Source organism: Pteropus vampyrus, unplaced genomic scaffold (genome assembly GCF_000151845.1).
Source record: "Pteropus vampyrus isolate Shadow unplaced genomic scaffold, Pvam_2.0 Scaffold419, whole genome shotgun sequence".
Classification (NCBI taxonomy): Eukaryota; Metazoa; Chordata; class Mammalia; order Chiroptera; family Pteropodidae; genus Pteropus; species Pteropus vampyrus.
The window spans coordinates 1,054,351-1,071,452 of NW_011889200.1; positions in this window are offsets into that span (position 1 = coordinate 1,054,351).

Sequence of the window (17,102 nt, forward strand, 5' to 3'; positions counted from 1 at the left end):
CCTTAAAAATCTGGAAGTTGGTTCTATTTTCTAGTGGTACCCATGATGAGCTTCCTAGAATGTCAGTTTCAAAACTACAGAGACTTTTGCCTCTCTTATTTTTGTTTTATAGCTGGTGCCTTGAGCAGTGCCTGGCACATTTGATGTGCCAAATAAATATTTGTTAAATGACTTGATCAAATCTCTTAAGACCTACTCTTTTTTGTATATTTTTTTAAAAAAATAAAGGTCATGAAAACCTTAACATTCAACTCCTGATTTCAGAGGTCTTAAAATCACTTTACCAACAGGAGGATATTAGTCAAAGGGTAGAAACAGTTATACAATTGTACAGCATAGTGCCTATAGTTACTAATAATGTATCGTGCAATTTAAAATTTGCTAAGAGTGTAGATCTTAAGTGTTCTTATCACAATAATAATAATAATAATAATAATAATAATAATAATAATAATTAATAAAGAGGACAGGAGGAAACTTTTGGAGGTGACGGATATGTTTATGACATAGATTGTGGTGATGCTTTCATGGTTGCATACATATCTTAAAGTTCATCAATTTTTATACATTTAAAATGCACAGCTTTTGTATGCCAATCATACCTCGGTAAAGTGAGTTTTTTTAAAAGCACTATATTAATTTCACTGAAATTTATCCCAGGATGTAGCTGTTGATGTAGCTCAGTGCTACGTAGGTGTAAATGACACCTTTTGCCAGAATTAAATAGAAAAAAAAAAAAAACTTGATGGATGAGTGTAAAATCTTTAGGTCTTAATTTAATTTGACACAAGAGCAAAATATTTTTTATTATGTCTTTGGACTTTATATATTTCATATTTGTTTATTGGAAGTTCATAAAGGCAATTTTTCAAATTTGGAGCATTTCTATATTCAGTTTATTTTATTATTGATATATCTAAATGTGAAACTATACTAGAAGCTCTGATAAACTATATGGAACAACAATGATGGACATAGGATAGGAACTAGGAGAGGAAGAGTAGGAGACTAAGACTACAGGGACAGCAAGGCAATGTTTGTAAATTGATAATTTGCTGTTATATATGTGGGAAATCTTGATAATGAGAGCATGGAGACCAGGTGGCTAGAAAAGGCCACAATTAGTTCATGACTATAGTGCCAGTAGCACAGGGCTCGGTATGCAAGTAAGAAAGTTTAAATGTGCTGGATGGAAAGAAAAGGCACCTCTAACAAGATCTAGTGACAGGATAATGCAGCTACTCACTTGGTTTACCATAAGTTTAATTAATGGTTAAGCCATGTGAGATAAAAGAACAAAAACCTCCTGGAACATTGGAATGAAGGTGGGTCTGAGAACTCAATAAAAAAACAAACAACTCAAAAACTCAATAATAGGATAAAAAAAAAAACCCCACAAGATGGGAAAAAGATTTCAACAGATATTTTATTAAAGAAGGTATACAGATGGCAAATTAGTACATCAAAAGATATTTCACATCATTAATTATTAGGGAAATGCAAATTTAAACAACAATAAGTTACCACCACATACCTATCAGAATGGCTAAAATTAAAAATATTAACTATACCAAGTACTGGCCAGTATATAGAGAAACTATAATTGTCATACACTGCTGAGAGCAATATAACATGGTACAGACACACATTGAAAAACAGTTTAACAGTTTCTTTAAAAGTTAAACATACATATAACATATGACATAGACATTCCACTCCTAGATATTTACCTGAAAGAAATGAAACACGTACATAGAAAGATTTGTGCACAAATGTTTATAGCAATTTTATTTGAATTAGCCAAAAACTGTAAAGGGAACAAACCAACTGGCTATTAAGAAGTAAGTGGAGAAGATTCGGAGAAACATGGTAGAGTGAGAGACATCCCCGTGAGAGATTTCTCCCCTTGAAACAACAATAAGCTGAACATCTAAAACTCAACAAAAAACACCCAAAGTGCACACCAGCACGGGATCTGTGCATAAGAGCTACTACAGGGAAGAACCCCGGGTGTCAGGCAGTAGACTGGAAGACAAAAAGAAGTTGCCTCTTGCAGCTGCCGGACCTCCCTATATGAGGCAGAAGGGAGAAGGCGCAGCGAGTTACCTGAACAACCTTGCCCGGGAGAATTGTGAGCTCCAGTGGCTGGTGACAGGGCCCAGTCATCAGAGCAGAAAGCAGAGAAGCAGGATGGCAGAGAAACAACAGTTGATTTTTACCAGCCATAGTTGCAAAATCGAGGCTGAGCCGCATCCCCCAACCCCCAACCCAGAGGACCCCTCCCTCCATACTGTCTGAGACCTAACAGCGTGGAGCCCCAGGAAAATCTGAGCAAAAGCTACTGAAACTGTTGCAAACATTGACAAGGACTGAGACTGAGGGTAGCAAGCGTGATTAAACATCTACAAGAAAAAAAGGCATCATTAAAGCTTCATATACAAAGCAGGGATCCAACAGGCTTAGATGCCACCTACTGGAAACCAAAAGAAAAGCTCCTTTTTTGAAACAGGATAAGGAGAGACCTTTATATAATAAATCTTCCTTCTGGAAAAAAAAGCAGAATACACTTACATTAATGCCCAGGCAGAGAAATAGTCCATTAAACACCATGAACAACCAACGCGACAAGGCATCTCAAAAAGAAAAAAAAAATCTCCAGAAAATAAGCTTACAGAGATAAGAAATATGTGACTTAAAGGACAGAGAATTCAGGATGGTATTTCTAAAAAAAACCAGTGAGTTCCAAAACGAGTCATATCAACAATTTCAGGAAATGAAAAAAGAACTAGATGAGAAGAACGAGATCTTTAGCAAGGAGATTGAACCCTCAGAAAGAATAGAATAGATCTTCTGGACATAAAAAAAACAAAAAACAAAAAACAATACACACCGTAAAAGTTGAAAAATGAAATAACTAGAGAAATAGAGGCAACCAAATTGAGGAAATGATCAGTGATATCGAAGACAGAAATCTAGAAATAAATCAGGAGGAAAAAGAGAGAAAACAAAGAATGAAAAATAATGAAAGAGAAATACAAGAACTAGCTGATATCATCAGGAAAGTAAACATAAGAATAATGAGCATTCCAGAAGGAGTGGAAGAGGAACAGGGACTATAAAGACTATAAAGCACTTTCACACAAATGGGTCTGAAATTTCCCAAATCTAAGGAATGAGCTGGAGCTTGGAATTCAAAAAGTCAACAGAACACCCAATTATCTCAACAGAAAAAGGCCTCTCCAAGACACATGGTATTAAAATGATCAAAAATCAATGACAAAGATAGAATTCTCAGGGAAGCCAGGAGAGATGATGGTAACTTATAAAGGAAAACCCATTAGATTATCGTTGGACTTCTCAGCACAAACCTTACAAGCCAGAAAGTAGTGAAATCAAATATTCAAACTATTAAGTGAAAGGTACTACCAGCCGAGAATAATATATCCAGTAAAGCTCTCCTTTAGATATGAAGGAGAAATAAAGACTTTTTCAGACATACAAAAATTAAGGGAATTCTCCGCTATGAGGCATGCACTACAGGAAATACTGAAAGAGGTCAGTTCACCTAAAAATAAAGGACGAAAAAACGCATAATTAAGAGTAAGGTGACGATCAGGCAAATAGAAGCAGAGGAGAGCAACCCTTACTAAGAATAGGGCATTATAAGCTTAAAAATTAAGAAGAAAATAGTTATAAAAAGATAGTAATGAACGGCCAGCACACAAAGGGACAAATTGAGACAACGATGACTGAAAAGGGGAGGATTCAATGATCCAATTTTGCAAAGGGGAGATAAGGCACGAGCAGAAGGAAATGGACAACTGTGTATATATATATAACTATCCTTTATATATTCATAATAGTAACAATATATCAAAGATTCAGAACTGAAGTATATAATATAAAACAGGAAGTATCAGAGGGAAAACCCATAAAACCCCAAATAAGGAAAACAGAAACACAAGGACAAAAAAGGAATGGAAACACCAAGCTTCTAGAATAAAATGGTTATAAGAAGAACTCATATTTCAATAATCACCCTAAATGTAAATGGAATGAGCTCACCAATAAAAAGGCACAGAGTTGCAGAATGGACCAAAAACAAAACTCAAACATATGGTGCCTCCAGGAGACACATCTCAGAGTCAAAGACAAATATAGACTCAATGTGAAAGGATGGAAAATGGCATTCAGAGAAAGCGAGAGTAGTGCTACTAATATCAGATGAAATAGATTTCAGAATAAAAAAGGTACAGAAAGATACTTAGGGACACTTCATAATGATAAAGGGAATCATGTATCAAGAAGATATAACACTTATTAATATCTATGCTCCCAATCAGGGAGCCCTGAAATATGTAGAGAAATTACTAACAGAGCTAACGGGAGAAACAGACCAAAACACTATCATAGTAAGGTACCTAAATACCCCATTGTCGAATATGGACAGATCATCCAAATAGAAAATCAATAAGGAAATAACATCCTTAAATGACACATTAGAATAACATGACATAATTAACATTTATAGAGCCTTCCATTCCAAAGCAGCTGCTTATATATTCTTCTCTAGTGCAATAGGAACATTTTCAAGGATTGACCACATACTGGGACACAGAGATAGCCTCAACAATTATTAGAGGTTTGAAATCATACCAACCATAATTTCTGATCATAATGCTTTGCAACTAGAGATCAACCGCAAAAAGAAAGCAGAAAAGCCACAAATACATGGATGTTAAACAACATGCTACTGAAGATTGACTGGGTCAGAGAAGAAATAAAAAGAGAGATCAAGAGATACATAGAAACGAAAGATGATAATAATACAACATATCAAAACTTTTGGGACATGGCAAAAGTGGTCATAAGAGGAAAGTTCATATCATCACAAGGCTACCTCCAAAAACAAAAATGAGCCCAAATAAACAACCTAACACTTTATCTTAAAAAACTCGAAAAAGAAGAACAAATGAAGCCTAAAGTCAGAAGAGGGAAAGCAATAATCAAAATTAAGCTGAAATCAATGAAATTGAAAATTTTAAAAAAGGGAAAAAATAAATGCAACAAAGGACTGGTTCTTTGAGAAGCTTAATAAAATTGACAACCCCCTGACTAGATTCACTAAAGAAAAAAGGGAAAGGACACAAATAAATTAAATCAGAGATGAAAGAGGAGAAATGATGTCAGACACTGCAGAAATACAAAAGATCATGCAAGAATACTATGAATAAGTATATAACACCAAATTTAATAACCTAGAAGAAATGGACCAATACTTAGATAAATACAATCTTCCTAGACTGAATCAAGAATAACTGAAACATCTAAAAAGACCGATCAGCAGTATGGAAATTGAAACAATCATCAAAAACCTACCAAAAAGTAAAAGTCCAGGACCAGATGGCTTCACCAGTGAATTCTACCAAACATACAAAGATGTAATACCTATTCTCCTCAAACTCTTCCAAAAATAGAAGAGGAAGCAATACTTCCCAACTCATTTTATGAAGCCAATATTACCCCGATACCAAAACCTGGTAAAGATATCACAAAAAAAGAAAACTACAGACCAATATCTCTCATGAAACCAGATGCAAAAATCCTAGATAAGATACTAGCAAATCGAATAGAGCAACATATGAAAAAGATTATAAACCACGATCAATTGGGCTTCATCTCAAGGGCACAGGGATGGTTCAACATACACAAATTGATTAATGTAATTCACCATTAATCAATTAAATAAGCCAATTAAAAATAAGAATCATATGATCATATCTATGCAGAAAAAGCTTTTGACAAGTATAGTATCCATTTATGATCAAAACTCTTAATGAAGGAAAGTATCTTAACATAATAAAGGCCATATATGACAAACCCTCAGCCAACATTATACTTAATGGTGAAAAACTAAAAACCTTCCCTCTAAGATCAGGAACAAGGCAAGGCTGTCCACTAGCACCACTGTTATTCAATATAATATCGGAGGTCCTAGTGAGTGCAATCAGACAAGAGAAAGATATAAAAGGCATCCAAATAGGAAATGAAGAAGTCAAACTGTCACTATTTGTGGATGACATGATTCTCTATATTGAAAACCCTAAAGACTCCAGAAAAACACTACTAGAAACAATAAGCAAATACAGTAAAGTTCTGGATACAAAATCAACGTTCAAAAATCCATAGCTTTCCTATACTCTAATAATGAAGTGTCAGAAAAAGAAGGAGAAAAATAATTCCTTTTGCAATTGCAAGGAACAGAATAAAATATCTAGGAATAAATTTAACGAAATATGTGAAGGACCAATACAATGAAAACTACAAGACCTTATTAAAAGAAATCGAAGAAGATACAAAGAAATGGAAAGATATTCTGTGTTCTTGGATTGGAAGAATCAACGTAGTTAAAATGACCATATTATCTAAAGCATTGTATAGATTTATGCCATCCCCATCAAAATCCCATCGGCATTTTTTAAGGAAATAGAACAAAAAATCATCAGGTTTGTATGGAAGCACAAAAGACCCCAAATTGCCAAAGCCATCCTGAGATAAAAGAACGAGGCTGGAGGCATCACTCTGCCCATTTTGAAATTATACTACAAAGTGACAGTAATCAAAACAGCATGGTATTGGCAGAAAGAGAGACACACGGACCAGTGGAACAGAATCAAGAGTCCAGAAGTAAACCGATGTTTATGTGGGCAAATAATTTTTGACAAAAAACCCAAAAACATACAGTGGATAAAGGAAAGCCTCTTCAATAAATGGTGCTAGGAAAACTGGAAAGCAACCTGCAAGAGAACGAAACTAGACTCTTGTCTATCTCCACACGCCAAAATTAACTCAAAATGGATTAATGACCTGAATATAAGACCTGAAACAATAAAATGCATCGAAGAAATCATAGTAACAAAACTCAGGGACCTTGAACTTAAAGAGGATTTTATGCATTTGACTCAAAGGCAAGGGTAGTAAAAGCAAAAATAAACTAATGGGACTACATCAAACTAAAAAGGTTCTCCTCAGCAGAAGAAACCATAAATAAAGATAAATAGAAAATCATCTGAATAGGAAAATATCTTTGCAAGCAACGCCTCCAATAAGGACCTAATATCTGAAATATAAAAAGAACTCATATGACTCAATAACAACAAAAATTCAAATGATCCAATCAAAAAATGGGCAGAGGACCTGAACAGACACTTCTCCCTAGAGAACGTACAAATGGCCAACAAATATATGAATAGATGCTCAACATTGCTAGCTATTAGGGAAATGCAAATCAAAACCACAATGAGATTCCATCTCCCACCTGTTAGAATTGCTGTAATCAACAGAACAAGTAATAACAAATGTTGGAGAGGATGCAGAGAAAAAGGAACCATCATACACTGCTGGTGGGCCTACAAATTGGTATAGTCACTATGGAAAACAGTATGGAGGTTCCTCAAAAAACTTAGAATTGATCTACCATATGATTCAGCAATCCCTCTACCGAGTATTTACCCCAAAGAGTTGAAAACCCATATCTGAAAAGGTATTTGCACACCGATGTTCATAGCAGCATTATTTACAGTGGCCAGGACATGGAAGCAACCGAAGTGTCCTGCAATAGATGATTGTCTAAAGAAGCTGTGGTACATATATACAATGGAATATTACTCAGCCCTAAGAAGAGATGAAATACTGCCATTTGCAACAACATGGATGGACCTTGAAATAAGCAAAATAAGTCAGACAGAGAAGGTTGAAAATCACATGATATCACTTATATGTGGGATATAAACCTAACAGCAACAAATGAACAGGAGAAACAAACAGAGACTCATGAACATGGACAATAGACTAATGGTTACCAGAGAGGAGAGGGGAGGGGGAAAACAAACAAATAAAATGTAAAAATAAATAAATAAAAATAGAAGATTGGAAAAAAAAAGAAAGAAATCTTCAGTCTTTCAAGTTATATGGATAGGATTGGGTGAATGATAATATTTAAAGAAAGTTGGCTTACTGAACTGTGGTCTATTTATTAGTTTTAAGAAGAAAACTGTTAAGACACTGTTAAAATGAGGGGATTCTTTGTGTTGTTAAAAAAAATACTTTCTTCAAATAAAGCCAAGGAGAGGAAACCAGGAAACAGAAAGATTATACTGAAAGTAACAGAGATGGTGAGTGGCAGAGTGGAATTCAAGACCACAAATGTCTTTCCAGATATCTCTGAGCAGGAAGCACAACTGTGAATGATCCTAATATGAGAAATGCCAGATAAAATACAGGACACTCAATTAATTTGGATTTTATATAAAGAAAGCATTTTAGTGTAAATATGTTCCATAAAACATTTGTTGTGTACATGAAATTCAGATTTAACTGGGCATTTTGTAATTTTATTTGCTAAATTTGGCAGTCTTAACCAGTATTTATCTTCTACGTTTAACTATAAAGTCTGGACTATGTGTCTTGATTTCCTCTTCCATTTTTTTTCCTCACTAAAAATAGTTTTGAAAATTTTCAATCTGTATATACACAGGTATATTTTTGACTTGCCTGGCACATACCTTATGGGTTCCAGGAAGTTTGATCTGGATTCTTCTTGCTTTTGAGTCCCTCCACTGACCACAAAGGGGTCCCTTCTATCTTAGTTAATAGAAGTAGAGCTGTTTCCTACCACAGCTCAATCTCTCTAACCTGAAGAAGCATATATTACAGTAACTGTATGTGAGCTCGCCTATTCTTATAAGTTTGTGTGGTCACCGTCAAGTGTTCCTAAATTTTATTTTTTAAAATAATCTTAAAATACTATATATATATAGTATTTTATATGTATCATATAAAATACTATATATATAGCACTTACCTATGAATGTATTATATATCGTGGTCAAATTGCCTAGGGAACAGCATAATCCCTAAAATAGCAGCCTCATTTTTATCCTCTGTCCTATATTCCTTTGTATTAAAGCAGTATGGAGTAGAGTGTCTATTCTTAACTAGGTTGTTTTTCACAATATGATAAGTGATTTTTTTAAAACAAATCCTGGATGTTTTGACTATTATGTTGGAAGATTCTTGATCTTATATAAACAGTATTCCATTTCAATAGGCAATCATCCTTTTTAGGTCTAGCTTGTATATTCTGGCCAACTTCTGTGACCTTTAGTTCAAATGGCAATTTAATGTCCAGAGACCAGTTTAGTTCTATTCTGGTTGGCTTTGTTAATGGCTTTGCTAGTCTCCCTCTCTAAATCTCCAGGTGCCACCTGTGTGTCCAATGTCATTGGGTAAGAGTTTATGCAATACCGGGCCTTGGTTGCTGATGCTGTGGTGAACTAACCCACCACTGCTCCAGGAATGAAGTGTGGAGCAGGTTCCTGATTGGGCCCTGATGACAATGCTACTGCTGTTGATTGGGCCACCACTAGTTCTGTTGTCGGGTAGACTGAATCTTCCCACTAGGTCTTCACTAGGTTGCCTTTTTTTCAACTCCTAAGTACAGAAAGATTAAGCTTTTCTTATTTTGTTTTTCTTCTATGCCTGTGTGAGCTTCTAGGCTGTGGTTCCTCTTTGGCACCCAGTGAGGAATATTTGAGAGATAAAAAGAAACTCCAAAAGACTCAGAGTGGTGTCTTTCCTCAAGTCTTAAACTCTCTGGCCTGTCAACTTCTTCCTTCCATCTTCAGAGTCCTTTCCTGATTGTCTGTTGAATTATTCTCATTATGTTTAGAGAAGAGGAGAGAGGAAAGATAGCCTATGCCATTTTGTTCTAGAACTGGAAGGCAGTTTATCTATTCTGGAATGATTTTCTTCATACCACCATTTTTATAAATATTTGTCCAAAAGTTTATCAATGTCTGTAGCCCGAGCAACTACTCAATGGCTGGTTTCCCTAATACTGTTCCTGGAAGGTTAATAGTCACTAAATTTTCTTCTCCTCAAAAGTACCAAAAACTTTTTTTTTTTTACTTTTAATTTTTATTTTTATTATGGTGACATCGGATAATGAAATCCAGTAAGTTTCAGGTGTAAAATTCCACAGTAAGGCATATATACAATGACTTGTGTATTTACTGCCCATAGTTACATTTCTTTCTGTTACCACATATTTGACCCCTATTACCACTTCTACATCCCCCTTCTCCCCTTCTCTCACTAGTCTATTGTCCATGTCCATGAATCTCTGTTTATTTGTCTACTTCCTTTGATGTTTTTAGGTTTATATCCCACATACAAGTGAGATCATGTGGTTTTCAACTTTTTCTGACTGGCTTATTTTGCTTAGCATGATTATCTCAAGGTCCGTCCATGTTGTCGCAAATGGCAGTATTTCATCTCTTCTGATGGCTAATATTCCATTGTATATATGTATCACAGCTTCTTTAATCAATCATTCATCCTAGGACACTTTGGTGGTTTCCATGTCCTGGCTGCCGTGAATAATCATACTATGAACATCGGTGTGCAAATATCTTTTCAGATATGAATTTTCAAGTCTTTGGGGTAAATACCCAGTAGAGGGATTGCTGGATTATATGGTAGATCAATTCTTAGATTTTGAGGAACCTCCCTACTGTTTTCCATAGTGGCTGTATCAATTTGCAGTCCCATCAGCAGTGTATGAGGGTTCCTTTTTCTCCGCATCCTCTACAGCATTCATTATTACTTGTCCTGTTGATTATAGCTATTCTAACAGGTATGAGCTGGTATCTCATTGTGGTTTTGATTTGCATTTCCCTAATAGCTAGCGATGATGAACATCTTTTTATAAGATTGTTGACCATTTGATGTCTTCTGGGGAGAAGTGTCTGTTCAGGTTCTTGGCCCATTTTTTGATCATATATATATATTTTTTTTTGCTGTTACTGAGTTGTATGAGTTCTTTGTATATTTTGGATATTGAGCCCTTATCAGAGGCATTGTTTGCAAATATCTTTCCCATTTGGATGGTTGTCTCTTTACCTTGTTGACAGTTTCTTTTGCTGTGCAGAGGTTTTTTAGTTTGATGTAGTCTCATTCATTTATTTTTGCTTTTACTTCCCTTGCCTTTGAGGTCAAATTCATAAAACCCTCTTTATTTAAGTCCATGGTCCTTGAGTTTAGTTCCTATGTTTTCTTCTATGCACTTTATTGTTTCAGGTCTTGTATTCAGGTTCTTAATTCATTTTGCGTTACTTTTGGTGTGTGATGATAGACAACAGTCTAGTTTCGTTAATTTGTAGGTGGCTTTCCAATTATCCCAACACCATTTATTGAAGAGACTTTCCTTTCTCCACTGCATATTTTTGTCTGTTTTGTCAAAAATTATTTGCCCACATAGACATCGGTTTACTTCTGGACTCTATTTTGTTCCACTGGTCTGTGTCAGTTTTTCTTCCAATACTATGCTGTTTTGATTACTGTCGCTTGTAGTATAATGCAAAGTCAGGCCTAGTGATACCTCCAGCCTCATTCTTTTTTCTCAGGATGGCTTTGGCAATTTGGGGTCTTTTGTGCTTCCATACAAATCTGATGATTTTTTGTTCTATTTCTTTAAAAAATGCCAATGGGATTTTGATGTAGATAGCATCAAATCTGTATAATGCTTTAGGTAATAAGGTCATTTAAACTATATTGATTCTTTCAGGCCAAGAACATGGAATATTTTTCCATTTCTTTGTATCTTCTTTGATTTCTTTCAATAGAGTCTTATAGTTTTCATTATATAGGTCTTTCATGTGTTTCATTAGATTTATTCCTAGGTATTTTATAATTTTGTTGCAATTGCAAAAGGAATTATTTTTTCCACTTTTTTTTCTGATGCTTCATTATTAGAGTATAGGAATGCTATGAATTTTGAATGTTGATTTTGTATCTAGAACTTTACTGTATTTGCTTATTGTTTCTAGTAGTGTTCTCATGGAGTCTTTAGAGTTTTCTATATAGAGAATCATGTCATTCACAAATAGATACAATTCGACTTCTTCGTTTCTTATTTGGATGCCTTTTGTATCTTTCTCTTGCCTGATTGCACTTGCTAGGACCTTCAATGTTATATTGAATAACAGTGGCTATAGTGGACAGCCTTGCCTTGTTCCTGATCTTAGAGGGAAGGTTTTTAGTTTTCCACCATTAAGTATAATGTTGACTGAGGTTTTGTCATATACGCCCTTTATTATGTTAAAGTACTTTCCTTCTATACCCATTTTGTTAAGTGTTTTGATCATAAATGGATACTGTATCTTGTTAAAGGCTTTTTGTGCATCTTTTGATATGATCATATGATTCCGATATTTTTACTTGTTTATGTGGTGTATCACATTAATCAATTTGCATATGTCGAATGATCCCTGTGCTCCTGGGATGAAGCCCAGTTGATCGTGGTGTATAATCTTTTTAATATGTTGCTGTATTTGGTTTGTTAGTATTTTATTTAAGATTTTGCATCTGTGTTCATGAGGAATATTGAACTGTAGTTTTGTTTTTTTGTGTGTGTCTTCTTTATCATGTTTTGGTATCAGGTTAATTTTGGCTTCATAAAATGAGTTGGGAAATATTGCCTTCTCTTCGATTTTTTAGAAGAGTTCAATTTTTTAGAAGATGTAATAGTTATTACATCTTCGAATGTTTTGTTGAATTCACTGGTGAAGCCATCTGGTCTTGGACTTTTACTTTTTGTTAGGCTTTTGATGATTGTTTCAATTCCCATACTGCTGATTTGTCTATTTAGGTTTTGCGATTCTTTGATTCAGTCTTGTCTTTCTAAGTTCTGGTCCATTTCTTCTAGGTAATTAAATTTGGTATTATATACTTTTTCATAGTATTCTTGTATAATCCTTTGTATTCCTCGGTGTCTGTCATCTTTTCTCCTCTTTCATCCCTGATTTCATTTGTGTCCTTTGTCTTTTTTCTTTAGTGAGTCCAGCCAGGGGTTTGTTAATTTTATTAACCTTCTTAAAGAACCAGCCCTTCGTTGCATTCATTTTTTCTATTGTTTTTGTTTTGTTTTGTTTTGTTTTGTTTTGTTTTTCAATTTCATTTAATTCTGCTTTAATTTTGATTATTTCTTTCCTTCTCCTAACATTAGGCTTCATTTGTTCTTCCTTTTCTAGTTTTTTAACATGAAACATTAGGTTGTTTGCTTGGGCTTCTTCTTGATTTTTGGAGATAGGCCTGTAATGATATGAACTTTTTTCTTATGACCGCTTTTGCCATGTCTCAAAAGTTTTGATATGTTGTACTATATTATTCGTCTCTATGTATCTCTTAATCTCTCTTTTTATTTCTTCTCTGACCCAGTCATTTTCAGTAGCATGTTGTTTAATATTCATGTATTTGTGGTTCGTTTTTTTTCGTTTTGCAGTTGATCTCTAGGTTTAAAGCATTATGATCAGAGAATATGGTTGGTATAATTTCAGCCTTCCTATATTTGTTGAAGCTATCTCTGTGTCTCATTTGTGGTCAATCCTTGAGAATGTTCCATGTGCACTAGAGAAGCTGTTTGGGGATGAAAGGCTCTGTAAATGTCAATTATGTCCAGTTGGTCTAATGTGTCATTTAAGGATGTTCCTTTTTTTATTGATTTTCTGTTTGGATGATATGTCCATATTCGACTGTGGAGTATTTAGATCCCCTACTCTGATAGTGTTTTGATCTGTTTCTCCCTTTATTTCTGTTAGTAATTGGTTTATATATATTTGGGGCTCCCTGATTGGGAGCAATGGTATTAAAAAGGATTATATCTTCTTAGTGCATGATTCTCTTTATCATTATAAAGTGTCTATCAGTATCTTTCTGTACCTTTTTTACTTTGAAATCTATTTCTTCCAATATTAGTACCGTTATTCCCGCTCTTCTCTGAATGCCATTTGCTTGAATTATCATTTTCCACCCTTTCACTTTGAGTCTATATATGTCTTTGGAACTGAGATGTGTCTCCTGGATGCAGCACATAGTTGGGATTTGTTTTTTGATCCATTCTGCTACTCTGTGCCTTTTTATTGGTAAGTTCAGTCCATTTACATTTAGGGTGATTATAGAAATATGAGGTTTCCTACAATCATTTTATGTTTCTTTTTCTGGTAGTCAGTGTTTCCATTGCTTCTTTGTCCTTGTGTGCTTTTTAAAAAAATTTTTGGTTGGGTTTTGTGTGTTTTCCCTCTGGTCTTTCTTGTTTCATGTCATATACATCAGGTCTGAATCTTTGATGTGTGGTTACCATTATGAATACATAGAGGATAGCTTTGTATGTGTGTGTGTGTCTCTCTATATATATCTATATCTATATCTATATATCTATATCTATATGTATCTATATCTATATATCTACCTATATATAGGTATATCTACATATCTACCTATATCTATATCTACCTATATATATATATATATTATGAATACATAGAGGATAGCTTTGTATGTGTGTGTGTGTCTCTCTCTATATATCTATATCTATATATCTACCTATATATATAGCTATATCTATCTATCTATCTATCTATCTATATATATAGGTAGATATATAGATATAGATATAAATATAGATATACACACAAACATATATATGTATATATATGTATATACATATATATACATATATATATATGTATGTATATCAAATGAAAGGAACTACCAGGCAAGAATAATACATCCAGCAAAGCTCTAATTTAGATGTGAAGTAGAAATAAAGATCTTTCCAGATATACAAAAAATATATACACATATATATGTATATATATATGTGTGTGCATGTGTGTGTGTGTATGTGTGTGCGTTTGTGTGTGATTAGTCCATTTTCTTCTGCTTGTGCGTTATCTCCATTCCCCTTTGCGAATTTGGATCTTTGAATTCTTCCTTTTTCTGTTATTGTTGTCTCATTTTGTCCTTATATATGCTGAACATTCATTACTATCTAGCTATGGCAAATCTCTTCTTATTGTTTAGGCTTATAATGCCCTGTTCTTAGTAAGGGCTGCATTCCTCTGCCTCTATCTGCCTGCTAGTCGCCTTACTCCTAGTTATGTATTTTTTTATCATTTTGTTTTAGGCGAGCTGACCCCTTTTAGTATTTCCTGTAGTGCAGGCCTTGTAGTCGAGAATTCCCTCAATTTTTTGTATATCTGGAAAGATCTTTATTTCTACTTCACATCTGAATTAGAGCTTTGCTGGATGTATTATTCTTGCCTGGTAGTTCCTTTCATTTGATAGTTTGACTATTTGATTTCACTCCTTTCTGGCTTGTAAGGTTTGTGCTGAGAAGTCCAACGATAATCTAATGGGTTTTCTTTTATAGGTTACTGTCTTCTTTTCCCTGGCTTCCCTGAGAATTCTGTCTTTGTCATTGATTTTTGATAATTTTAATACAATGTGACTTGGTGAAGGCCTTTTTGGGTTGTGATAATTAGGTGTTCTGTTGACTTCTTGAATTCCAAGCTCCAGCTCATTCTTTATATTTGGAAAATTCTCGTCCACTATTTGTCTGAAAGTGCTTTATAGTCCCTCTTCCTTTTCCGCTCCTTCTGGAATGCCCATTATTCTTATGTTTACTTTCCTGATGATATCCGCTAGTTCTTGTATTTTTCTTTCATTATTTTTCATTCTTCAGTTTCTCTCTTCTTCCTTCTGATTTATTTCTAGATTTCTGCCTTCAATATCACTGATCCTTTCCTCCATTTGGTTGACTCTATTTCCCAAGCTTGCTATTTCGTTTTTCATCTCTTTATTATGTTCTTCATCTCCAGAAGCTATTTGGTTCTTTTTGAGGGTTTCAATCTCCTTGCTAAATAACTTGTTCTGCTCATCTAGTTGTTTTTTTCAATTTCTGAAAGTGTTGTTATGAATCGTTTTGGATCTCATTGAGTATTTTCAGAAGTACCATCTTGAATTCTGTGTCATTTAAGTCACATATTTCTATGTTTTTAAGCTTAATTTCTGGAGATTTTTCTCTTTCTTTCTGAGATGTGTTGTCATTTTGGTTCTTCAGGTTTTCAGTGGACTATTTCACTGCCTGGGCAGTAATGGAAGTTTATTCTGCTTTTTTTCCAGATTGAAGATTTATTATATAAAGGTCTCTCTTTAGCCTGTTATAAAGAAGGCGTTTTTATTTTGGTTTCCAGTAGGTGGCGTCTAAGACTCTTCAATCCCTGCTTTATATAAAGTCTTAATAATTCCTTTTTTTTTTTTTCTTATGGATGTTTAATCAAGCTCGCTACCCTCAGTCTCAGTCCCTCTCAGTGTTAACACTAGTTTTGGTAGCATTTGTGCTGATTCCTTGGGTCTCTCCGGTGTTCAATATCGAAGGATATGGAGTGAGGGGCCCTCTGGGTTGGGAACTGGGGGCTTCAGCTCTGCCTCGCGTTTTGTAACTGTGGCTGGTAATCAACTGTTGTTTCTCTGTCGTCCCCGCTTCTCTGCCGTAACCACTTTTCTGATTTCTTCCCTGATGCCTGGACACTGCTGCTGGCTCTGTGGAACTCACAGTTCTTTCAGTCAGGGCTATTTAGGGAACGTGCTGCACCTTCTCTCCTCCCCCTCTTCTTTCAGGTAATTCCAGCTGTGATAGGCAGTTTCTTTGTTTCTCCCAGTTTGTCGCCCAACTCCCAGGATTCTGACTTGTGGTAACTCTTATGCGCAGATCCTATGCTCAGATGTACTGGTGTGCAGTTTGGGTATTTTGTTTTTGTTGTTGTTGTTGTTGAGTTTTAGATGTTCAGCTTGTTGTTCTTTCAAAGGGAGAAATCTGGGGACATCTAACTCCACCAAATTTCTGACGTTACTCCTGAAAACTAATTTTTGATTAGCATTTTTATTTCATCATAAAACAATTATAGGAAATGAATCATTTTCATTAAAAGCATAGGAATTAAAAACTCTTAATTTGGACATTTTATTACTTTTTAAAATATTCATTTTATTGTAGAAAGGAGAGTTAACATGAGATCTATCCTTTTAATAAATGTTTTAGTGTACAATAGATTATCATTGACTATAAGTACAATGCTATATAGAAGATCTCTAGAGCTTATTCATCTTACTTAACTGAAACTATGCCTGTTGACTAGTAACTTGCCATTTTCCCCCTGTTCCAGACACTGGAAACCACTACTTCACTCTTTGATTTTATG